General features: G+C 39.3%; 1 protein-coding gene across 2 annotated transcripts in view; it reads right to left on the reverse strand.

Moving 5' to 3' along the window:
• The window catches only part of LOC129726153 (uncharacterized), a 213179-nt gene that overhangs the window by 126340 nt on the left and 59466 nt on the right, over nt 1-27373 (reverse strand). The window contains exon 1 of one of the 2 annotated variants that reach the window (XM_055682843.1): nt 6057-6939. The exons of the other annotated variant lie outside the window; for it this stretch is intronic. The gene's annotated coding sequence lies outside the window, so the exon portion shown is untranslated. Of the gene's footprint in view, nt 1-6056; nt 6940-27373 lie in introns of those variants that run through there. 2 annotated transcript variants of the gene reach the window in all.

A 27373-nucleotide genomic window follows, 5' to 3' on the forward strand; every position in this document is an offset into this window, starting at 1 on the left:
AGATGCTGTCATTTTTTCTAACATTTAGTGCGAAATTTTGAAAATGCGTGGCCTTTCTCCCGAGCAAAGAAAGCGAATTGTGCACAAATGGGGCACCGTCAGTGGTCTTTCTATAAGAAAATTAGCCAGAGAAGAAGGTATAAGTGTCGGAGCAGTTCAAACCGCATTGCGGAAGTATTGTGAAGAGTGCACATTTACTGATGCCCCAAGACGTGGTAGAAAACCCGGGCCTGTTGATCCCACAATGGACAAAAAGGTTAAGGAATACTACAAGCGGCATCCTTCAGTATCAGTACGAGATGTGGCGAGAAAGCTTGGAACCCCGGCGAGTAACGTTATGCGTGCCAAGGAAAGAATGGGTCTGCAGACCCGTCGGAAGCAGAAGCAGCCAAAACGAAATCCAAAACAAGCTGAATCTGTGAAACCGAGAGCTCGGAAGCTTTATGATAAACTTCTGACCAAAAAAATGGGGTGTGTTATCATGGATGACGAAGCCTACATAAAACTGGACTATAAGACTCTGCCAGGACCGCAATTTTATACATCATCGGAGGGAAAGGATGTCCCTGGACCAGTGAAAGCCATTTACACCGAAAAATTCGGCAAAAGGTAATTGTTTGGCAGGCCATTTGTGAATGTGGGAAAATATCTCGTTCATTCATTACGAATGACACAATGAATGGTAAAATTTACGTGAAAGAGTGTTTGCAGAAAAGGTTGTTACCCATGGTTAAGCAGTATAACAATCCTCCAATCTTTTGGCCCGATCTTGCTTCCTGTTATTACTCTAAGGATGCACTAGGGTGGTATGAAACAAATAATGTCACATGTGTCCCAAAGGAGATGAATCCCTCAAACTGCCCTGAAATTCGCCCTATTGAAACTTTTTGGGCTTTGACCAAGGCAAAGCTGAGGAAATATGTCAAACCAGCGGACAATGTTGAAAAATTTAAAAAAAATTGGCTTAAAGTGGTCAAAATGGTCGGAGAACACACTGTGCAAAAGCTTATGAGTAGTGTTAAGAGAAAAGTTAGAGAACTCGCGTATCCTACGAAAAATAATCCCAACTTGAATTGAAACTGGAAAGAAAACACTTATTATCTATATTTCAGACTAAAATGACCCGAAAAATCCTGTATTTTTTGTTTTATTCAAGAAAGAAGATGTATTTATAATTTTCGGAACAGTCTATATGATATCATAAGAAATCAACACTTTTGTAATATATCCCGTGAAGTACGTATATTGCCTCCAATTTGGTCCGCATATAGACATTTTCTGCATTTAATGCGATTGAAACATGCTGCATATATATCCGCATATCTTCAAATATACGGACCAAATTGTTTACTGGGGGTTGACTGGAAACTGGTTCGACCCGCAACTGGCTGATTAGTAGTTGGTTTTAAGCGCAGCAAGACTGAGCAGGCGACTCATTCGATCGCAGCAGATGAACCAACCGGCGGACCGCAGTGCTGCACAGCATTGCTGAACATGTCCGGATATGATAAAGATCTTGTCTGGGTCTTTTGCATCACGCTCGCTTTCAGCCATTTGGCCATTGCTAATAGTAGTGAGCAAGCATGAAAAAGTTCACTCACTAGCAATATTTCATGCAAATGTGTTCTTTGATTCATCAGTTATCGTTCAACTATTTCCACTCGCGTACAAGTTTTCCATAGAAACGCTGCTGATTGTTTTTCGCTTCTGAGAGTTCCGAATACCATAGAAGGAGACTGAATGATTCAAACACGATAGTATTTATTGTATCCAAGTTCACTTGCATTCAACATTATCGAGAGAATCTTTGAGATATTATCGCCAGTGATACAAAATTATGAATCCAAATGAGCGTTAGATTGCGTTCAATTGTTTGCTTAGTTTTCCCACCCTTGGTAGTGAGTCATTTGATAAGATTTGCAGTTTTCGGAGATTGTATATTTTAACGATTAGTGAGATAGTTTTTGAATCAGGGGAGTTCGCAGTCGCAAGGTTACAGGTTCGGTGTCAGCAAGCTACTTCCCATCTTCCACTTTGACCCTTCCTCACGCTAGAAAAGTCCGACATTGTTAAAATGAACACACGCCTCTCTAGATAACTCTAATTGCCGATACTTGGTAAGAGTACCTCAACCGGTAAAAAAAACTAATAGATGAGCGTATAACAAAACGGTGACAAAAAGTGTTCTCCTTTCGGTCACAGTCGTTAGAGATGCAGAGGTCTCTTGTAACAACGGTTGTAGCACTTTTTTTCTTTCTTCCTTCCTTCTCTAACCGACCGTAAGGACGTAGCTGGCGCCGTCTAGATCTATCCAAAGCTGAAGCTGCTGAATTATTGTACACTGAAGATGGTAAATTAGTCCCAAGTTAGCAATCTTACGTTGGTTCTTTTTGCAATTTCACTAGCTCAAATCCATCCCGGAGGAGCAACTACGGAATGTGCGATCGTTAAAGTTGAAGCCAAAGTACAATAAGTCAGCTAATTTTATTCGAAATATTTGAAAATGAGGTTAAATATTGGTATAAACAAAGTGTTTTTCGTGCAGCTATCATAGCTAAGTATAAAACTCACCAAAACAATCATCATCATCATCACATTAAAACTGATGTGATAGTAGGGTGGGACAAAAAATAATTGTTAGCTCCCATGCATTTTTCATGTTCCTTATGGGTCCCATAACAACTGTGTAACTTTTCCAAACGATTTTATTTCCATACGATTTTATATGGGAAAATCCACTTTTTCAATAAGTATCTAAGTAAATCTAGACCATCTATTCTCTAGAGATGTCAAATTGGCTCTTAAAAAAATATCAATACATGATATTTGTAGGAAATTTTCCTGGAAAAAGCTCTTCTGAAGACCGCAAGGCGCTACGATGCTTGTATAAACAGCTATTCACCCCAAACTGATTAAATGTCTGACGGACGGCTCACCATTGAAATTTTCCAGCAACACTGATTCAGCATGCTGCTATTGCAAACTTGCTTAAGTATGAGAAATAATTTCGCGTGGAATTAATTTTCAAAGTGTGATTTTTGCTCATAGTATCTTCGGGGAATCCTACAAGATAAAATTAAGCGATAACATTTCTTATCACATGGTTGAATTTGCAACAGCAGCATGCTGCAGCAGTATTGCTAGTAAAATTCAATGGTGAGCCGTTCGTCAGATATTCAATCAGTCTGGGGTGAATATCTTTTTTCACAAGCAAGGTAGCGCCTTGCGGTCTTCAGAAGAGTTTTTTCCAGGAAAATTCCCTATAAATATCATGTATTGATATATTTTTAGGAGCCAACTGGACATCTCTATAGAAAAAGTTTTTAAAAGGGGTTTTTCCCATATAAAATCGTATGGAAGCTTTAAAAATCGGGCGCAAATTGGGCGTTTCACCGGTCGATCTGAAAAGTTACACGGTTTTGTTATAGGACCCATAAGGAATACGAAAAGTGCATGGGAGGGAAAAAATAACACCATCGCATTTTTCCCATATAAGTAACAAATTTGTTACAAAAAGGAGAATTTTTCGTTATAGCCCTTGAAGTAACAATAAAAAATTTGCGTATATAGCTGATATGCGAAGCAAAACAAAATCCATTTCGGTTTTTTTTCCTTTGCTGATCACCGCAAAGGAAAAAAAAAACAAAATTCGTGAAATTCACAATTCACAAACCCATTTCAAAATTGAATTAGACAAACAAATCATGAATTTCATGTGGAAACAAGGTACTTTTATATTTTTACTTAAGGAGTTATACCTTTTTTCAAGCATGTAGCACCTTTTTTATTGCATAACAGTAGTAACTTTCTGAAAGTTCTGAAAGAAAATCTGTTTGTTCATAAGAAACTCATATTATTTCATTATTTAGGAATGTGTCCCGGGTATATGAACGATCATTTTCATAAGTATTTTGTTTTCAGAGTAAATGGAAACGTTTTTCCCGAAAAAAAAAACATGTTTTGAGCGCTAAATTTTGCATTAAATTTTTTTTTCGGCAAAGTTAAGCTTCGGGTATCAAAAAACGATCGTTCAACGACCGAGGAATTTAATAACGAACACTAAAAAAAAAGATTAATGGAATCTGTTCAGTAGTTTTACCGCAATCGAGAACACGGCAAAGTCGTTTTTTGAGAAACACCATTCCGAGATAAACGCGCATAAAGTTTCAAATTTAGTTTATGCGGCCGTGACGAGGCACACTTCAAATCGCTCTAACTTTCTCCCTATTACTCAGATCTTTATGAAAATTTGTGAAAATGTTCACAAGAAGTTGTACTTAAAGATAATGCAATAATTCTTTTCGATTTTTTTTAAACTAAAAAGGTGTATAATCCCTTCAGTTAACATAAAGATTGAAATTTTGTTTGGATTGACAATATATTCAACTATATTTGGCTTCTAACAATGGTAAAACTCAGAACATTATCTGACTTCATCCTCGACCCTATCTTACGACCCGTTGATTAACGCGCCAACGGCTTTGCTACCTCATGTGGTAGAAGGTCTCATCTCCCGGTGTCGGCTAGGATTAAATCTAGACCAGTTTGGGCTGGTTGTTAGTGGATCACACCAACCGTCGACTTTTATTTGTCGATGTAGGGTTTCGAACCCTGAATTCTTGCAGTTGAAACTTGGCGATCTGCTGACGCAAAGTCATTATAAAACCAGGTATGATCATATAACGCCATCCAGGCATTTTAGAGGCGAATCATGTGACAGGTACCTTAGCGTATTCGGATGCCAAAGGATTTCTGAATTTTCCAATGACCAGCATCCAAATGAACGCCATCTGGTTAGACTTTTAGTATACAGTTTTGACACAAACTGATAACTGTATTGTACTGTATTCTTCATAAAATCGGGTGGTTACTGTATTTTACTGCAATTGTCTTCTGAAAAAAAATGTAACCTTTAAAAAAAATTGGTGATTCGATTACCCGGGTTAAAAAAAATTCGACACTTCGAACAATCGAGTCTGACCTGTATTGGGTTTTCTACGCCAATGGGGAAGGGAGAAAAAATCGTGAAACTTGACTTGTTTCATTTACTTTTATTGCAATAAATTGAAAGTTAACGTTTTCCATTATAAAATCGTTTAAAGTACAAGTACAAGCCATCAGTACAGCAATCTCCAAAGCAAGTAAGTACTAATGAAGCCATTTTGTTTTTCATTTGATTTTGTCATTTACTCTTTGGCTCTCAAACAAATAATTAGGATATTTGATCGCTTCATAACGTGAGCTTTTTATTAGGAAATATTATGATAAAAATATGAGTTTTCGCAATCTAGTAAGCATCTAGCAATAACTTTACGTGGGTTCCTTAGTTCTGGCAACACAGACACTATTAATATATATATTGTGCCCAAGAAAAACTGACAGTTGTTTGGAGCTTCATTCTATTTCAGTATATCATTCTGTAGCTCTTATTAATCGTTAGTTTCAAATGCCTGCGTTATTTGCGACAATTTTACAAAATTTTATATTTTTAATGAAATAGTAATTAAATGTCACAACCAAGATATGAATGAACAATCAAACAACACTTTATTAGTATGAACAACGAAAGAGGGCACAAAAAGCTCCATTTAGATTTTATTACTAAAAACCGATGACGATGACAGATTGAAATGTCGCTTGAGTTTACGTTTTATTCTCCTACATTTGGCCGCTAACGGCAAAACATAAACAACACCACTGATATTCATCTGACTTAAATTTATGTCGCGAATTTCTCGTTCCACGCAGCATCATAGCCATGATGCCCCATTAAAGAGCAAGCATCCACCACTTAATTGCCGGCGGGCAATCTTTCTTCGCTCTCCTAACACCTGGTTCAAAAACCAAAAAGCATCGAAGGTCAAGACCCAGATCGTGTTCGCGAAAAAGCGAAAAAAAAAGCAATCGAAACCGGTTCTCGCCTTTTCGAAAACAACCCGTCGTCAATTTGCTAATTACTACTTATCTGCTTGTGGCTTCACAAAATCGAACAGGAAAATTTTCGTACACAGTTTGCGGACAGAGAAAGAAAGAGAGGAAACACAAGAAAGACCTACCTCGAGACCACGGGACTGGGGTGTTCAAATTTCGCTTCGATTGTGCCCGATTCGGGGCAGCGTGCTCGACAATCCGGTATTCCTTGTACGGTTGCGGGCTAGTTTGGGTTTCCGAATACCAACACAACAGTTTCGTTGCCACTAAATTTGCGTTTCGTCATTCGGGGTTAAAATCTCGATAACCATCGAAAAATAGACGCACAAACCGATATCAGGTCAAACACGTAAACTTACAAACACAACCTCCAACGTCAATCCTGCGGTCATAATAGCCACTTTACCGGAACGCATTCACCATACAAACAGATACACATGTAAGTAAAATCGGGTGCACTTTTACGATTTCTGCACTCCGGCTTCCGAAGCAATTGTAATCGAAGCCAACGATTGAAACTCGAGATTGGGGTGAGACGTCATGCTTCTTCAAATCACTGACTGTGTAACTGAATTTCTCCACCAAAGGGTCATGAAAGCGGACGGTCAATTTTTTCTGCGGCAGTATTTCATTACACCCGTAAACAACTAGCTATTGATTGCAAGAATTCCCGGCCACTGAGAAGTAGCACACAACCACGATCTCCCGTTACAACACACCACTTCGTCTTTGTTTCGCACCTCAAAACAAAACTAGATAATCAAATCCTTATCAAACAATTCTTCGAAACGATCAACGAACGCTCCTGCTGCTATCAGTGATTTGTCATCAAAAACGCGATTTTCGCAACCGCTTCGGAAAAAGTAATCCAAAGCATTAATCTCCCGCCCAAAATAAAATAAAAACACTAAAGCACAGATAAATCCATTCGCTCAGTGCGCGCGCGTCTGGGATGTCTTCGGAACCGCCAACAAACAACGAACCGAGTAATACCATGTAAAATCGCAGACTGACTGGTCAAGGCTCTCCCGAGTTGCGGTGGAGCAGCCATCATCGCCCCGCGTTGGAGCAATTTTTACGGATTGCGTTGCGCTCAAGTTGGGGTGTTTCTTTCGGCTTTAGTTAAGAAAAGGAGAGAGCGAAAGAAGCTTCAAAGAGATGCGGAACACATGTGAGAAAAGTGGCGAGAGTGAGAGAAAATCCAGCGGAATTAAAAAACTCATGTTTGGTACGGGTTGAGTACGGCTTTTATCATTCCCAATACTAAACACCGAAAATAGCCGCCAAAGTTCACGTTTGGTTCTGCATTCGCGATTGGTCACTACCTATGTGTTACAAGAGTTATCTGTGATGCGTGAGATATTTGCAAAACAACCATTTCGCCTGGGTAATGACAATGGATCTGAGCGGTATGGTACGAGACGGTAGGACACTTGGTAAGACATAGACAAGCGAACTGTGCAAAATACTCTGATAAATTTTGGCCAAACTTTAAGTGTTACCTAACAAAAAGGCCTTCGCCTGAAAGAATAACTCTCTGCAGGGCTGGTGTATAACAATCGACTCGGACTTACGTTTGCTGAACTCCATTTTACACGAGAAGTCATAACTGACAAGTGCTTTCCAAAAATCAGCATTTTTTTCGCAGAGCTGTTTTAATTCATGGTTCAAAGTATTGGTAAATATATTGGAATCCATCTTGAAAAAAATACAAAATATAAAACAGAAACAATGTAGCTGAAACTTGTGGAATTCACAATAACTGATCATCGAATCCAGGTTATTATAATTGAATTATAACAATTAAATAATTAAGAAATACCAAAAATTTAATAAACAAAACAATCCAGATAAGACCATAGTGAGCTCTACTGTCCTTTAAAAAAGCCAGATTATTATCATTCCACTTCAACTTTAAGCGAAACTGGTATAAATTAAGCTTCAAATCGAAGACCGATCTACATCTACTATTACAAACAAATTAAAAATGGGTCCAATATTCAATATTTACGAATGGTTGCGAGTTCCTGTCCTGTCTGAAAGTTGATTTATAGTCATACCTGTAATGAGAATAAAAATAAAAAAAAAATTATAATACAACATAAACCAGGAGCTCAAAAATTTTTAACTAATTTTATGTAAATGAATGTCAAACTTCCAGAAAAAATCAACTTATTTCGAAAATGCTTTCAGCTACATGTTTTCTTATTTCAGACTCAGGAAATATTAACAAAAATCCATTACATTTCATCACGCTTTTAAAACTTTATGCATACAATTACTTGTGAAATTTAGGGTTATTTATATGCAATAACAAACATTTGCAACAAGCATAGTAAAATGTTGTTGGAGCCGCAGTCACATAAAGGGTGTACGGAATCAAATTGCATCACAAAATAAGATTTGGTAAATTTCATTCCTCCAACCAATCGCCTTTTACCTTCCAGGTAGTAAAATAAACCATGTTATTCAGTTTTTCCACTATTCGTTTTATTCAATTTCATCCCCATATCCATGCACGAACTCTCCTATTAACACTGCTCATAAGGTCTTGTACAACGTTTTGGACCCACTATTTTTTGTGTGGAAATCCATTTTCTCTTCATTTCCTCCTCCGATTTAACTTCCCTAGGATGTTTCCAAAGTGCCTGCTACATTATGGCTCAGTAACTCTCAATTAGCCGCAGTTTAGGTGCGTTCGAGGGATTGAGATGCTTTGGTACGAAATTGACTTCCTTAGTATCGAAACACTCCAGAACATCTTTCGAGTAATGACATGAGGGTTAAACTGGCAAACTTTGACAGCTCCTGCTTTCTAACGTCCTCAAGAACTTCGAATTTATGATGAGCGGTGAAGTACTGGAGCCCCGGAAGCTGCCGGAAGTCTGATTTTACATATGTCTAGTCATCTATAACGAGGCAATGTGGTGTCGTCAACTTCTCTGGGTTTAGAGCTTCCGTGCACGTGTTTTCGCCACCGTATTCTGTCGTTCATTGCGATTCGGCAGCTTCTGAACTTTGTACGTGGGTAATGCTTCACGTTTTTCCTCATCTTGAACGAAAGTTTTACTCAAATGCAAATTTTAACCACATCTCTAATTGAACTGTTCGGAATCTTGTTAAAAGCTTGTGATCCTGTACACTATACGAAGATCTATTCGAGCCACTTTTTTCTTTCCGGTCGATGCTCAAACGCTCGTTTTACCGATTTAAAACGCGAGCTTTCTGCTGATTGCACGATGGGAAAGATTCGGATTTTCGAACTATGTGTGCGAAATTTCTTTACGTCTTTTCTGTACTTTCGACTCCATCTCCACAACAATTGCACTAGCATCTGAGTGCATCTTACACAGTGTCAACAACACACATTGAACAAATTTCACTAAAATGTTCTATAAAAACAACCATTTGAAAATAATGCAATTTGATTCCGTACACCCTTTTATAAGTGGTTGGTTTCTTATGTCAAATTAGAGAAGGTTTGTGTCGATCTCCGTTTAAATATATACACCTTCGCAAAAAATTACATATTCCCAGGTTAAAAATTGGAGGCTGAATTTAAAAGAAAACATGGAAATGATTGTGAGCAACAAATTACAAATAATTATTCTTCAAAGATAATAAAGATAAGTTGTTTTGTCACGTTTTGCACAGTCAAAAAAATTATATTATACATATGTTGTGGGAAGCCGAATTTAGCGCTCTTATAATGCTGAGATAAAATTTCTCAAATATATTATTATTGACTATGTAATTCTAGTTCTATCATGAGAGATTCACAGTATTCCATCCATATTTCATTATTAGCTTTTATTTAACTCTATTAAGGTTTTATAAAATTTGTGCCTTGTTAAACTCTTGAATAAAACTGGAGGGTGAAACCAACATCAAGTGTATGGTGTGCAATCATCTATTAAATTCATGTACAGTCCCGAGGTCATTTGGGCTGTAATAAGGAAGCATAGCCAAAGTATTTGCTATTTTTTAGTCAAATATTGTCAGGGTGGAGAAAATCTGAAAAATAAATAATAGAATACCAGGGAAAAAATTTGACCGAGATACATTTTCTAACAGTTTCTAGCGCTAAAATGGATTAATTCTGGCGTAATCGCAAATTTTATATCTTGCTTTTGAATGGAAGAAGATGCACATAAAATGTAGCTGACCTAATCTCCATTATTCTCGGAAGGTGTCATTATTTTATTTTGCGTTTTATTGCTTAGTAGGTATATCTCTGTTTTATTTATCTAAAGGTCAGAACGGGGCCTCTACTATTTGGTTTCATACCTGATCGAATTAAAAAGTTTATTTATCTACGCTGCAAGTAAATTCAATTTTCAAAACTTTTTTGCAACCTCGATTGTAGACTACAATCTTAAACCTGTTGCTAATATCACAAATACAATCATATAATTCTGATGTTTCTTCATGACATAGCATAAGAGCACGAAGTTAAGTTTTTCTATAAATTTTCCGGACATTAAACGGCAACAGGGGTGACCAAAAACATTCTGTTTTCAGTGTTTCTATATTGAAAAGCATGCAACGCGAGTCATGTTTGGGTAATGACTGAACCAAAGGTGCAAAACAGTTCCCACTAGTGAACCTCAATCTTCCAGCTGCCGAACCCCTAGCTTTACGCTGTACCAACTGATGTGTGAGTAACTGGGTGGGACTGTTAGTCACATGTTGACAGGGGTCGGGGCTTCCTCCCTCGGAAGGGAGATTCTTGGAATCGACACCCACGGAGCGTTCTAAGTAATGCAGTATTCATTCCAAGTCCTTAAAGTACTCGAAACTTCAAACAATGGCACTACGATGGTACTCCTGCGGCATAATGGGGTTAGTCGCTGGCCTTGCTAGCCCGCACCGTTTGAAAACAACAGCAACGAACGCATAAAATGTTATTTACGAACCGGAACAATCGGCTTGGACCTAGGCAACGAAACGCACTAACGATTTGACTGCCAATCTCTCAAATTTCTAAGAAGTACCCGCGTGCTTTCCGAAGAATTGAAGACCTGCAAGTTCAACATCGTAGCGCTACAGGAGGTATTCCGAAAAGGGACGATGGTGCGTACGTACAGGGTCTCAGACTAATCGATTCTGCCACCTCCAAGAACATGGCCATAAATAGCACCTTCTTCCAGCATAGCCTCCGCCATAAATTCCCCTGAAGATCATCAAATAGATTAGAAACGCAAATCGATCACGTTTGATAGACGGATGGCACATCTCGGACATAATCGACGTCAGAGCACATCGAGGCGCTAACATCGATTCGGACCACTACCTAGTGATGGTTAGGATACGCCAAAAACAGTCCGTTGTAAAAAGCATACGGTACCGTTGCCCGCCACGGTATAATCTCGCGCGACTGAAGCAACACGACGTCGCAGCACAGCACGCGTCATCGCTCGAAGCTGCATTGCCAGAACAGGGTGAGCCTGAAGAAGCCCCCGAAGAAGATCGCTGGAACGCCGTTGAAACAGCTATCAGCAGAGATGCCAGAACTTTTTCGTGAAAATCCGTAGATTCTACGGATTTTAATGGATTTCTACAGATTTCCCGTGTTATCTTCTTCTTTTCTACGGATTTCCCCTTTTTTTTCAAATCCGTAGAAGTGAACAAATCCGTAGATCTACGGATAAATCCGTAGATCAGGCAAGCCTGGCTATCAGTAGTGCTGAGGAGAAAATCCTGGGACACGTGCAATCGAATCGATGTAACGAGTGGTTTGACGAAGAGTGCCGGCAGATTTTGAACGAGACGAACACAGCGCGAGCAACAATACTGCGTACCGATATGGACTGAAACGGAGGCAGCAAGCCCAACTCTTAAAGGAAAAAAAGCTGCACCAAACACACAAAACACAAAAATTCTACCATCCCGCGAAGACTTTGTCCCACGAGCCGAAATGTGTAAGGATAACGGTGGAGGAATTTTGGCGGATGACCGTGATGTGATCGAAAGGTGGAATCAGCACTACGATGAACACCTGAACGGCATGCAACCAGGAGACCACAACAATAAGTGAAGTTAAGGATGCGATCCGGCAGCTCCTGTACAACAAAAGTAGTGGAACTTAAAAAATTGGGCCCCGACAAATTAGCCAGTTCGCTGCAACTGCTGATTGTCGAGCTACCGGAGGAGTGAAAAGATAGGGTTATCTACCCCATCTATAAGAAGGGCGACAAACTAAACTGCGAGAACTATCACAGCGATCACAGTCCTGAATGCCGACTACAGAGTGATCTCCCAGATCATCTTCCAACGCCTGTCACCATTAGCCAGCAGATCTGTAGGAAGTTACTGGCCGGCTTCATGAGAGGACGGTCTACGACTAACCAAATCTTGGCTAAAGCTGGAAGGATACGGTGAGCAGGGCATGTAGCTAGAATGGGCATGTAGCAACAAACTTTTGAACCAGTTGATCAAATTTCGATCTTTTTGGATCAAATTAAAGGTAATTATTTCTAGTTATAAGCATAATTAATAAAATTATTGAAATTGTTGTCATGTTCTTAAATTGAATTTACTCAAATTTAAAAAATAGCATATGCTTGAAAATTACTTCATTTATAGAGTCAAGTATGCTCTTCAAAATGAGACCAAGTGATTTTTTTTATGTTTGCTCCAAAAGAATGACAAACAAATGAAAAATGCATATTTTCGATGAAAAACATAAATAACTTTGAGTAGAATTGAGATATTTAAGCTCTAAAAGTCGTTTAAAGACAGTTTCAAGGAAAAACATGAAATAAAAAAGTTAGAGCGCAAAGTGTGTTTTTTCAATATAAATTGGTTGTTTTCAAAGATAGAGAATTGTTTTTTTACAAAGTTACTTGAAATTAATTGAGCTAAAATATTGTAGAACAAGTTTTTCTTCTATCTGCAAAGATTGAAAAGTTAAATACTTGATTGCATCGAAAATTTTGGTTACCCTAATTTTTGATAATCTTTCAATAAGCGCTTAATCATATGTAACAACTTTGCAGAAGAAAATTTTGCTCTAAAATATTGCTATAGAGCTCTAGACTCACATTTCCTCCTTAATTTGGTTTCTGGACCATTGAACCATGAACCATGAACAGTTTATAATGGTTCTACAACAAAATGTATCTGCAGCAGCTTGCGGGAAACATACGAAGTGGTTAAGCTTTGATCGTCGATTGCTTGAAATAATGTTTTTGGCGCTTGGTTTGGTCTGGTCGCACGCCGACCAATTGAGCCGTTGCGGAACAGAGTGGTCTATGTGCCATCGAGCAAATTGTTCAGGAGAAGCAATTTTCGAGAAATCTTTGAATAAAATTCTGTTCAACGGATTCTTTCAAACAAAATGTTCTAATATAATGGTTATGAAGTGGTTTAACATTGGGATACATAAAATTAACAGTTTCTTTGCGAAATCGATAATTTTATCTCATCAACGTACATGACTTCATATATGGGTCATTCCATTCAAGTGTCCGAGGAAATGCACGACCATCTCCGATTTCGACCAAAATTTGTGAGTTGATGTATTTCGAGCCGGAACTTATAAGTACAAAGTGTTGTACCGATTGGTGGACTCCTCGGCCAACGGGACTGCCTCCACTTTTTGCGAATTTAGCAAAACAGCTTTTTTATTTTGTGAATATCTCGGGACCCTGAGAGCTACAGGTGATATTGACATACCATTTTGAAGGGTTTAAGATATAGAATCGAACTACGTGATCAATTTTTGAAGTAGAATACTTCTCTCAGGAAGTTCGGCTACATAGGGATGTGAAATGAAAATCTAAAACCGAAAAAAGTGAAAAATATGTCCAATTTCAAATGCTAATAAATCGGTTAGTATTCGATGGATTTCCTTCGTTATTGCAGCAATAGATTGGGAAATCTTCTAAGATTCTTCCTTTAAGAAGATAATTGTAATTTTATTATTCAGACTATTGTACTATTGAAAATAGTCCAGCCTTGTCAAAACGAAAAATTCGACCTCTGATTGGTCGTTATATGATTGCTTCCCAAGCACGGTCGACAGAATCATATACCTTGCAATTGAAAACATGCTATTTCCCCTATATAAGAGCCGGTTACAGCCGAAGCCGCTCATAATAGTTCTAGACAGCGACAACAGCAGTCGTCCTTCCTTAGCCGCAGCACTAGCCCTGCGGTTGGTCACCACTTCTCAGGAGCAGCGCGGTTTTTCTCAGCGTGTGTCGCCAGACTGCCATTATTCCCCCCGTGTTGCATGAAGATTGCCATCAGGAAATCCAATTTTGGAAATCAAAATGCCTTTTTCAAGGCAAATAAACAAGTCATTGAAAGTTAATAATTTTTGACAACGCAAGCAAGCATTCTGTGTTGGATCCTAGCAATTTAAATCTGTCGCACACGTCTAACTTACTGAATGTGAAATAGCTTCCACAGTACATGTTATCCGTGTATCTTAATTCCCCCACTGTTAGAGCAGCTCAACAGTTGCGATCAACAACCGATTTTGAACCGCAAAATGCCTTTTTCAAGGCAAATAAACAAGTAATTGAAGGTTGATAATTTTCTGGCATCAACACAAGCAGACATTCTGTGCGGGATGCAATCAAATTCTGTTGTGGTTGTCTAATTTTTACTTTATTGAGTTAACCCCCCACTGTTGGGGCAGCGCAAAGGCTGCGATCAGCATAACCGACTACTGCCCTGTTAGAACGCATTCACAAAAGCAGTAAGTTCGACTATGCAGAGCTAATATGAAGTCGATTCAATCAATCAGCATTAACAGTATTTCGTCGTCTCCCAGCTGCCAAGTTGCAACACGCAACAACGAGCAAACGAAATCGCTTGATGTTACAAACCGCAATAAGATACGGGTTAAAACCGTTGCGTGTGTGAGAGCACCATCGGTGTTTATTCGCTGGATACAAAAATCAAATGCGAATTGTGGAATAATTCGTCTAGAGAACATTAGGAAATGGTAAAACCATGGGCGCAACTACGGAGGGGCTAGGGGGGGACTGAAGCCCCCCCTAGAACGTCTTTAGCCCCTCTAGAATTTCCCAGAGAATGATTGTATTCAATATATATACATTCCATACTACTTATCAGAGCATCAAAATCAACACAAATTGAGATGTCGTCATTCATTGGCTAAAAACTAGTTCTGCACCCAGGATCGATTCTCAACCCTTGCTCTCTTACTCACTTTACCAGTCAGACGAGGGCTGTAGTAACTCGTGCTGTATCAAGAAGTCGCCAGTTTACTCGGTTTTGGGCTGTGTTTCACCAGTTTCCCAGACGTCTCATCACTCGCAAGTCTCTTTCGATCTGGTCGAGCCATCGTGCACGCTGCGCCCCTTAAATTCTTGTGCCGGTAGGGTTGCTGAAAAGAAGTGATTTCACATGGTTGTCGTCCGGCATTCTTAAGATGTGACCGGCCCACCGCCGGTCTTTCTATTGTCTTTCGCCAGGTGTGCAATGGGGTTCTCTCCAAGCAGCTCATGGTTCATACGCTGTAGCCATTATCCGTCGTCCGCTTGTGCTCCTCCGTAGATAGTCACCTTCTGTTCGCCGATAGGCACCTTCTGTTCGAAAATATCAAAAGGACTTCCATAGAGGACTACCGGTTATCAGGGTTTTGTAGTTTTTTGTATCGAAGTGGTCATGTCCGATCATCATCGTGATTGGTGCGTACGATTGTAATGTCTGAGAAGAACGGGCCGTCGTTGAGAACGTGGTCAATTTGTTTTGTTGTACGTAGGTCGAGGAAAGAAGTGACTTTGGCTGTGCGGGCCGATAACCGGCTTGTATAAGGCTATCCTTCCGTTCATGTCCCCAACGACGATCTTGATATCTCTACGCGAGCAGCTATCGTAGAGTTTCTCCAGCTGTGCGTAGAACGCTTCTTTCCCTGCATCAGGTCTTCCTTCGTGAGGGCAGTGCACATCGGGAATAGTGTAGTTGTGGAACCGGCTCTTAATTCTCAACAAACACAACCTGTCGCTGATTGCCTGCCGCTTTGGCGGCGTCAAATCCACCGTACCTTCTCTCCTTTCAGGCAAAGCTCCTGGAGCGCGACGATGTCGAAGTGGCGGGGTTCTAGCTGATCCAGCAGAATTCGGTCGACATCCGGGTCGTTAAGCGATCTACTGTTACATGTACTGAGCTTCTTATCGTCGTCCTTATTTCGTCGGCTGGGTTATTGCCGATTGTTCCGGTTCGTTTTGAATTCTTGATTCTCCGTAGTATGTTTATTTTAGTATGCTGCCTCACTAGGGCTGCGATACCTAGTTTCGCGACGGAGCTGCCGCCATGGATGTAGCTGGCGAGACACCGCATTTCATAGTTCAACCATCCGGTCCGGATCAGTCGCTGTTTGAGCCGCCCCTAGCCTGTGGGGTAGACGCGCAGACAAGCTGCTCCCCAAGTAGCAAAATTTGTTTCGATAATGAACTCTGTGCATCACAGCAACAAATTCTTATGCGAAATTAAGTTGCAGTTACATCTCAGTTTCATATACAATGACAAAAAAAGCGCAGGAGATGGAGCCAATTGCAACATTTTCGTTGTTTCAACACAAGTTTCAAGAATGAAACCGCAATGTGTATGAACTTATGCATGGAATTCGATAACAACATGGTAAATGCTGCATTGCAAGTTCATGGCTCAGTTTTAAAGATTGCTTCCCTTATCATGCCAATGCAATGGTCATTAACAGTTTTTAATTTTGCTTCTTCAATTCATCAGTACCTTAGCGTGATAATGAAATTCAAAGCAATTTATCATATTTCGTTTAGAGACCCACACTTTTTGGACGACTTCTAGTCCAAGCACCCAAAAGTTACAACGCAGTAAATAAGCTCATCTCAAAAACAAATATAAGGCGAACGATCGAGCAAAAGTTGCTGTTACATGGCTTCTGAACATGACAGCAACTTGAAGAAGTATTTTTGTGTGTTTGTTTTTTGTATCTCGCAAGCATCACGTTGGCAACCTATATGCTCCACCCACTAGATCTTTTCAGTGAAGGTTAGGTTTTCAAATGCCGTTTACACGTTTCAACAACAAATCTATCCTCGCGAATTACGTTGTTGGTGTGAAGATTTTTGAAGCAGCGATGCAACTTTAGTTGTTGCTTGTTTCTTTACAATTGCATCGTAGTAACAAAAAATGTTTCTTAAAACCTCGGAATTTCATTAGTGCAACAAATGGTCACAATTTATATTTTTATTATGTTTCAATTGTTGCTTGGGTCTCTAGGAGAACAACTACCCCACCGGTTTACCGGTTTTTCCTTGGTTGCTCGTATCCCAGTTGGTACCACGTGGAGGTAGGAATAGGGCAATATGCCTTGAACCACACTGGGGTCTATTTTCTTCTAACTAGTACGGGTGAACTGGTAAAAAGCACTGTTTTTCCTTGGTTGCTCGTATCCCAGTTGGTACCACGTGGAGGTAGGAATAGGGCAATATGCCTTGAACCACACTGGGGTCTATTTTCTTCTAACTAGTACGGGTGAACTGGTAAAAAGCACTGCCCAGCCGTTAACCAAATCTAGCTCTCCTCAATATCGAATCATTGTTGCTGAAAGAGCTTGGCGTTGACGATGTGTTCAAGATATTCAGTACATCTTCTGAGATTCTAACCCGAAGTGATTTTTTTCTGCTTTTACGATACTATTTTAAGCGTTATTAAATGAGCATATTCAAACTCTTTTTTCTCTTTTTTAAGTGACATACATGAAAACTAGCCCCCCCCCCTAGAAATTTTCCTAAGTTGCGCCCATGGGTAAAACTGAACAGAAAGGCGTGGCCCATTACGTAGCACCCTACGGCTATAAAAAAATGTTTCTGGGAAAAATAGCTACATTCATTATTCGGAAGGTGAGCTGGAAGGACAGTCCACAACGTTGACAGCAGTAGCAGCAGATATCAGCACTAAGCACTGAGTGAGCAGTAACAGACCATAGCAGCGGGTTGCGCCTGTGGCTGCCTTCAAATTAAACACTTGCCCTGTGCTTGGTCAGCACGTCTCAGGAGCAGCGCGGTTCTTCTCAGCGTATGTTGCCATCAGGAAATCCAATTTTGAACATCAAAATGCCTTTTTCAAGGCGAATAAACAAGTCATTGAAAGTTAGTAGTTTTTGACAACGCAAGCAAGCATTCTTTGTTGGATCCCAGCAATTTAAATCTGTCGCACCCGTATAATTTACTGAATGTGAAATAGCTTCCACAGTGCATGTTGTCCGTGTATCTTAATTTCCCCACTATTAGGGCAGCTCGAAGGTTGCGATCAGCAACCGATTTTGAACCGCAAAATTCCTTTTTCAAGGCAAATAAACAAATAATTGAAAAGTTATAATTTTCTGTCATCAACACAAGCAGACATTCTGTGCGGAATGTAATCAAATTCTGTTGTGGTTGTCTAATTTTTACTTTATTGAGTTAACTGTTGGGGCAGCGCAAAGGCTGTGATCAGCATAACCGATTTTAGATAACAAACTGCCATGTTAGAACGCATTCACAAAAGCAGTTAGTGCGACTATGCAGAGCTAATATGAAGTCGATTCAATCAATCAGCATTAACAGAATTTCTTCGTCACCCAGCTGCCAATTTGCAAATGGGTACAAAAATCAAATGCGAATTGTGGAATAACTCGTCTGAAGAACATTATAAAATGGTGAAACTGAACAGAAAGGCGTGGCCTATTTCGTAGCACCCATCGGCTAAAAAAGAGTGTTTCTGGGAAAACTAGCTACATTCATTAGTCGGATGGTGAGCTTGATGAACCGTCCACAACGTTGACAGCAGTAGCAGCAGATATCAGCACTCAGCAGTAACAGAGGATAGCAGCGGGTTGCGCCTGTGGCTGCCTTCAACTTAAACAAATCACTTGCCCTGTGGTTGGTCACCATGTTTCAGGCCTCTGCCAGGCTGAACGCCAACGCGGGCGATCGGGCGAGATTTTTGCCGTACATCAGCCAGCACTTCCTCTAATGAAAAATCATTTTGTTCAGAAGAATATTACTGTCGGTAATATTACAGAGATGCGATTGCATTATATCCGAAACGGAGTAAAACAATTGTTCTTTTAAGGACAAATAAAACACTTAATTTGAAGAGTTAATAGCTTTGGGTACCAGTAGCAGTATGGTAACAGCCTCAGCGGTAGGTACAGCCGGCACTTACCTGATGTCGATGTTATAAGGTAGTAAATGGAAGCGGCACGGCGAAACAGTTCGGGTGTGCTTAGACGCGCGTCATTTTTCGTGGTTGATTTTATTCCCCACATGAAACGACGCGCTTTCGTACGATAGCAGTGGTATTAGCGGTAGATGCATTTGCCAACACTTACTCCAGTAAAGCCGTGTCTAATTTTCAATGTGAAAACACCTCTCTATTGTGTTGGCAGTGCGCATTAGGCCTCTGCCAGGCTGAACGCGAAAAGCGGTGCGAACCGTTTCACCCGGCCGTTGGTTAATGTACAGCCGTGAGTAGAGCTGTGTAAAAGTATTCTACTTCAACCTTGCGGTCGTGGCTTTGCACACAACCCTTCTGTGATTTTTTCTGCAGTGTTGTCAACAGTGCAGTTTTTCCGATTCAAAACTTAATTTGCAATTTCCTCAAAATACCCCCCCCCCTTCGATTTTGATTTTGACCACGCCAATGTGTTTAGCAGACGATATTACATAGGAATCACTTATCAGCAAAAAACAAAATGTAGCGTTCCAGAGATATATACAGCATTTTCAAAATTGCAAGATTTTGGATTTGTCTACGCACGGAAGCGCTTCTATATAAACTGCTGCAATCTCAATGGTATCCTAGCAGGTGTTTGTGAAATCGAATAGTTGTTCCTTAGAGGAGCATCCTTTAATTATGTAACGCAAAAAAATTCGTTCTAGAATCATTTTCACGAAAAGTTACAGGAGAGTTTTGGTTACACTTTCCACATGAATCTCCATTTTATTGGTTTATCACATTGTAGAAATTATCCTCTCTCAATTTAAAACCGTTTCCTAACAGGCGAATGGTCATGTTCTTTTCCTGATTTAAGGTTTGCTATGATTTCAAGATTGTAAACAATGTGTCTCATCACGGGTGCAGTCATTTCATTCTTGAAGATGGTATGTTTGATTGGATTGTATTTAAAACAAATTTGTGTCGCTGGAAAATGGTATTGGTTATCACAGCAGCTTACGTGATGAGGTTTACTAGCTACTAAGGGAGCATGCATAAATGACGTAGTTTTTTCTGAATTTTGTTTTACCCCTTTTCCCCTCTTCCACCGTAGCATTCCGTCACAAAGTCAGACCTCTATAGATAATTTCGTAGAATTAAAACAAACTCCTCAGCAAATCAGCACTTTTTTCTCGTTATTAACAATGTTACAAGTTGATTTCAAAATTCGAATCATGGACTAAAGTCTACATTTGACAAAAAACAGTTTGCATTTAAATACGAAAAGTGTAGCCAAAACTCTCCTGTAACCTTTCGTGAAAATGATTCTAGAGCGGGATTTTTTGCGTTACATCATTAACGGATGCTCCTCTAAGGCACATCTCTTCGATTACACAAACGCCTGCTAGGATACGATTAAGATTGCAGCAATTTATGTAGAAGCGCTTTCGTGCGTAGACAAAATCCAAAATCTTGCAATTTTGAAAATGCTGTATCTCAGGAACGCTACATTTTGTTTTTTGCTAATAAGTGATTCCTATGTAAAATCGTCTGCTAAACACATTAGCGTGGTCAAAATCAAGATCGAAGGGGGGGGGATTTGGAGGAAATTGCAAATTAAGTTTTGAATCGGAAAAAATGCAATATTGGCAACACTGCAGAAAAAAATTGATCACGTAGTTCGATTGTGCATCTAAAACCCTTCAAAATGTTATGTCAATATCATCTGCAGCTCTTCAGGGTCCCGAGATATTCACAAAATAAAAAAGGTGTTTTGCTAAATTCGCAAAAAGTGGAGGCAGTCCCATTGGCCGAGGGGTCCACCAATCGGTACAACACTTTGTACTTATAAGTTCTGGCCCAAAATACATCGACTCACAAATTTTGGTCGAAATCGGAGATGGTCGATGCATTTCCACGGACATTTGACATGGAATGACCCATATATATTCACTGGAATCCTCGAATCGTTTCGGAACAGAGTGGTCTATGTACACAACTCCGGTAAAAGACAAAGAAAATGATAGTAACTCGTATTAAATAGCTAGTATCACATGTTATATGATACATATAGCATGTCATATATAAGATGTCACGTGTAACATTACATGTAACACAACATAATACATATTACATAATATTTCACATGTTACATTTTTTGTGTTACATAACGTGTAACATGTTACATATCACGTGCGACATGTACAGAACAAGTGACATGTTACTTATCACATGTAATATGCTACATGTATTACACCGATTTTTGTACATAGACCACTCTGTTCCGAAACAGAATGGTCATTCTGTTTCGGACGAAATTTTAACACGATATAAATCAGCTTTAAAGCTCGATTTTTCGAAATTTTAATACTTCCCAACTTCAGTTTCTTGAGTAAATGCGGTTTATGCAAAAAACTCATTTTCGAAAAAAAAATGTACTTTAGACCACTCTGTTCCGCAACGGTTCACTTATTGTTGAGATGCGAAGGCCTTTTTTGAATCATGACCGGACCAGCTTACTTCTGAGACTTCATCACTTCACTTCACCTGTGTTTAATATAATGGTAGTTTTTACATACAACTCATGGGAAAGTTTTTGTTAGAGAAAGTTTTTTTTTCTGAAGAGTGCCCAATTAGAAATGTTTAGAAGAGTTTTCAGCAACTAAATTGCCTATAAAAAATGGTTGATTTTAAATAGATCTAAAACAACATGACTGTTCCGATCATGAATCACTCTGGTCCGATCGTATCATGATCTCTGTGATCAGAAAACAAAACAAGCAGGTGGTCGTGGGTTCGAATCTTGATAGAATCAGAATTTTCGGTTGTCAAAAGTGTTCAACATAAATTAATTCTCAGGCTTTCCACCAAATACTCTTCGTTCAAGCCGAATTATACAGTACCTCTATTAACTTTCCTCGTATCAAAAATGAGCCCCTCTCGTAATAAAACTGATCTAAGCAAGGGAATTGTAATTATGGCACGATATTGGCTGGAGGAACGAGATCTCGATAAGATTTCTTCCTCTTGACGAAATAAAAGACCTTCTTATAATGAAACTGATCAGAAGTTTAGCGTTAGGGCCTTTTCAGGGAATTGTGATTGTGATGCGGCACTGGCAGTAAGAACGAGATTCCACTTGCTCGATATAGTAGAATAAGCTTAAAATGGAAGGGTAAAACCTCACACACATGCACGGGTATGAATGATAAACGTGTCACTCATTTCGACTGCTCTGATAAATTGATAGAAGACGCATGTTTTAAGTAAAATAAAAATAATTCTTGACTCTGAAGCAGTCTGAAAAATATTATTCAAACTCATTTCTGATTATAAACTCCGGTGTTAGTGGTAAAATATAAAAACTAATACTAAAATATTGAAAAAACACCCCGGGCCTCACATTATATGAGGCCCAAAAATGTAAAAACATAAACTTTTTTTCAAAAAAGCAAATTTCAACTCTTTGAATCTCAATAAGAAATCCCGTTTGTTTAGCAGTTTCAAAGTCTAGGCAATATTTCAGTTGAATTACATTTCTACAGTTTGATTTTGGACAACAATATGCAAAATATATTTTAAGGGATGAAATTATATTGCGTAATCATTTGACTTCGAACGCAACTGGTGAAAGTTTTTTTTTGTTAAAGATGAAAATGATTGAAAATAGGTTGCGTACGGTTTTGAAAAATTTAAGGCTGAAATTCGGAGAAAATTGCTATTTATAACAACGGTTTTTATCCGTTAACATTCAAGTTCATTAAGTAGACAATGCACAGAGTGGTCCAGGAATGCAGTCTAGCGAAACAAAATTAATAACTCCCGATAGTGTTGGTTTTGTAAGATAGAGATTTCGGCAATGTTCATGAGAATCATCAAGGATTTTTATGTATGAAAATATTTGTACTAAACGTGTACTGAACTAGTACTAAATTATTATTATTTTTCATTTTTCAATTCAATAGAATGGTTTCTTTTACAAAGTTGTTTATTAGCCAATAGTATGAAACTCTTCTAAAAACACAACTATTCAAAAAGCCATATTGTATGAGATATTGATTTTTTTGGACAAAAAACGTTCATTTTTATTTTATTTTTTGCTGAGTGTACTAACAAACCATATGAGTTTCTAATTATAAATCTTATAAACTTTGAACTTTGTCACATAAATAGGATGGCTTTGGTTTGTACTTTTTGAGATATTTAAAATAAACGATAATTTCGATGATTTATAAATGTCATCTCTCCATTAGCGCAAAAAAGCGCAACCTGAAACTCTCAGGGCTGAAAGAATGTTGAACTAGGTGTATGCAGACAAAATTTCAGCCCGGAACTCTTTGGAGCTGTGCGTAATTTCGTAAAATTCTACAAAATTGTGAAAAAACGTGCTGTTTTTCTCCAATATTATGCCATTAACGCTTGCATAGCAGTGTGTGTAGCTAGGGATGAGCGATAGAATAAGTCGGCAGTGGAATGTGATACGCATATAGATTGTGGAACAATACCACCGTCCCCCGTAATTTAATTGGTCAAAACCATGCAGGAGACAGGGAGATTGCGGGTTTAAGTCCCTTCGGGATGCGGTATATTTTTCCAAATCTGTATCATATATCCAGTTCGCTTATTTTTTGCTTCCCCTGCTGCACACATTGTCTGCTTGAAGCGGACATTACACGAAGCAAATATTCGCTATTTTTGATACAAATTTTATTTGCACAAAATAAAATCCGTACTAAAAATAGCAAATCTTTGCACAAAATAAAATCCGTTCCCAAAATAGCAAATATTTGCTTCGTCCAATACCTGCTTAAGAAACTAAAATTCGGAATTGTAAAATTATATGCTGAAGAAGTTGAGAGTTGATTATATAAATAAGAAGTCGAAGAAACCTTCCAAAAACATTCTAAAATTCTTTGACAAAGCTTTCAGAGACAAATGCAGGTTTTGAATGCGTACATTATTTTTGGGCCTCCACAAGCATTAATCCTGTTTTGCCTCTGAGAAACACTTAAGTGTTTTTTTCTGAGAAAATTATAAACAAAATTTGTTTCAAATAAAGAAATTTTTCAAATGTCGTGTTCCTTGTGTATTGTTCTAGCCTATTTAGATCCGGTACCAATAGTAGGAAACCATTTTTGATGTTCTTACCACATATAAATCATTTAAAAATATACCTCTATGTCTAAAATGCTTCAATTCCGCTGATAATCCCACAAAAACTTTATATAACTTAGTAAATTTAGCGTAGAAAAAATTAAAACTTATTCTAATATTTTTAAATAGATTTAGTTATTTTCAATTGTGTTTAGACAACCAAACGCAATTTCATTCGATAAAACTTCACATCAAGCAGTGCTAACGAGCGTCGCGTGTTATTTATCTGTGATTCCTAGCTGAGAACACGAGAGAGGCCTCACTCGGACGAGATGCGAGAGTGACCATGTCTCCCAGTCGGAAAGAGTTTCGCGTTCGGCAACACCAAGTATTATTCTTCTTACTCAAGACGACCCACGACGGCCGATAAAAAGGCATGATTTATGTTTGAATACTATTTTAACGCTTGCATACATTTTAGCGTAGAGAATGGATTTAGAAGCGATTGCGGAGTTGGTGTCAAATGAATACAAACGACTCGATCGGATAAGTGCGGGAGGAGGAGGGCAAAGCCTGATGGAGCAAAACCAGTCGCTCAGCGGTTATGAAGTGATCTCTCATCGTCCGCTAGAATCAATCTGTCAATTAACACCATTCGCATGCAAACTAGTCTTTGGTGCTAATTTAACGGGACATTAGTTAAATCTGCAACTGAGCTTTCAAATGTTATTCGAGAGATGAAATTACGCAAATGATAACCAGCTGAAAGATCACCGCAAACAAATGATCTCACGTTTACACTGCACACCAATCCACTTCGTTCCTGTCACGTCATGACCTTCAGTTCGCGGACAACAATTGCCGCGAGAGATGGTTATCGTTCTCCTCGTGGTTCGCTCCTCTTTCTGACCCAAAAGAGGCGAGGAATTTTTCGACAAGAAGATCACAGTCAACATTAACCTCGCGAATGGAGTCGAAAAGTGGTGAGTTTTCGAATTTTATGCAATTTTATTTTTGACTGGTTCGTTACACAATTCGTTAGAGTAATATGGAAATTAATTACTGGGATTATTACAGCCTTGCGGGTATGGAAACAACTCGAGGTCATAGAGCAACAAACCAATCGAAAATTTTTGAACATTACAAAGACCGCCCTCTTTTGTTCATTAGCGTTTGTTTTAAGTTTCAAAGCAAACTAATTTGCCTTCACTCTCAAGCGGCTCTGAATCGATACCGACCGAGGAGAAGCAGCAATCGATCATTGGAAAGTACAGACCGCGCCCCTCTTGGTTTTCTACTCAATCTGCTTTCAATCAATAATGCTCCGAATAGATTTCATCACCCCATTCATCAGCAACGGAATGATGATAATCATAAAGCACTAAAATGCATTATTCATCTCGAGACGAACAAGAAGCACTTATTACTAATATAATTATTCGACTATCACAGTCGCAAGCTGCGAAGGCAGCCATACTTGATACGCTCGTTATGCTTCCTGGCCGAATGCAAATGGGCGCTGATGCACCGTGCGTGAATTATAAAGTCACAGACATTCATCTGTGTGACATAATGGGTAACCGGTGAGCCCACCATTCGAACCGTTCGATCGCTGGAAGAAGACGAAAGGATTATGTGGCATTCATGCGGTGGAAGTGGCCTTTGTACGGAAATTTTCCACATGTTATGTTTCTCGTTGTCTTCCTTTTCCCAAGCTTCGGATATTCGTTGGTATTCATCGTAATCAGTGACCTGGATTTTAGTGGGAAAGGTTATGCGCCTACAACCGTGGACCTGTGGTTTCGTGATTTTTGTTTTTGATTATTCTTGGACGCGAGTGTAAAATTGGACACAAAACTACTAAGAAGTTGGTTTTGTTGGTATTTCATTGCCTTCTGTCCGCATAAATTATAATACAAATTTAATAAGAAAATTTCGCGGAACTAGAACTGGACCTAACGGAGTTTCTTTTCTCAATAAATTGTGTTATCAGAATAATCTTCATGTGAGAGTTTCCGTAGAACCAGACGTGTGTGTGTCGGGTTGCGAAATAATTTTATACTATAACATAGCTGTTGCGTGACTCGTAAACACCAGGTTTTTTTGCAGTTTGGTACAGTTTTGTATGTTCTGTGTTTTGTAATTTTTCGAAACTGAGGAGTTGAACACAAAATGGGTGTTGGAGTAGTTAAATGAATATACCGTATTGCTTTGATTTTATCCAATTGATTCTGTGGCCACCTTAAACTCCAGATTGGTCTTAAACCCTCAGTTTCGGCGTGTATTCTGCCTCAAGGTTACCTTTCAAATCCACATTTATGACCCGAGAAAAGCAATTTCGTATTTCAAAGTCAGTTGCCGTTATATTTGGTTGCTATTTGCTTCATGGTATTATTCGGCATCACTCAAACCCCTTCGAGAATGCAAATTTTGCAAACACTAATGGACTTGCTGTTATCCAACCAACAACCAGAGCAGCAGCAGCAGCAACAAGGTAATCGAAAACCGCAATCAGATTTCATAATCAAGTCAATATGTTATAGGTTGAATGGCGAAGAGAACAGTACAGCAACCGCAACACAATAATCGTTTAACGATGGACGATTTCATGTGCCGTCGCCGCCGCCCCGTGGCGGGAGGGAGAAATTTTCACATGCCCCCCAACCACCCACAAGTGCACTGCTTTCGGTCACCCCACAGCAGGTCATTTGGGCCGCGCACTTTGTATACAGGTGATGCTGTGTAAACATGCTGAAAGGCCTCTCGAAGCGGGCAAAACTTGAGATTAAGAGCTGCTGCATTGTTTGTGTTGTTTTTGAACCGAGAGCTTCTTGGCGACCAGACCGCGTCGGGCCTCTCGATTATTCGTGGAACAATGTTGAGAAATATGAATATAAAACCGCAACAGAAAAAAAAAACCGCTTCAGTACCTACAGAAGGCCGCGACGAGAGTGAAAACGCAACTTCGAATGGTTCGTGTTGAGCGGAGGTCGCGCGGGATGAAATTCAAGATCGGCGAGAAGAAAGACCGTCCCCCGTGGCCAGAAGGTGTTAAACCTACCGGCAGCATTCCGAGTCCGGAAAGCGGCGTCGTCATTGATGGCCATTATGTGACTATGTCCGACCGGCGGTGCCGCGGGGGAGGAAAACAATAGCGGAACTTTGCGCACATTGTAGTGGCAAACCATTT

The sequence above is a fragment of the Wyeomyia smithii genome, chromosome 2 (assembly GCF_029784165.1).
Source record: "Wyeomyia smithii strain HCP4-BCI-WySm-NY-G18 chromosome 2, ASM2978416v1, whole genome shotgun sequence".
Taxonomy (NCBI): Eukaryota; Metazoa; Arthropoda; class Insecta; order Diptera; family Culicidae; genus Wyeomyia; species Wyeomyia smithii.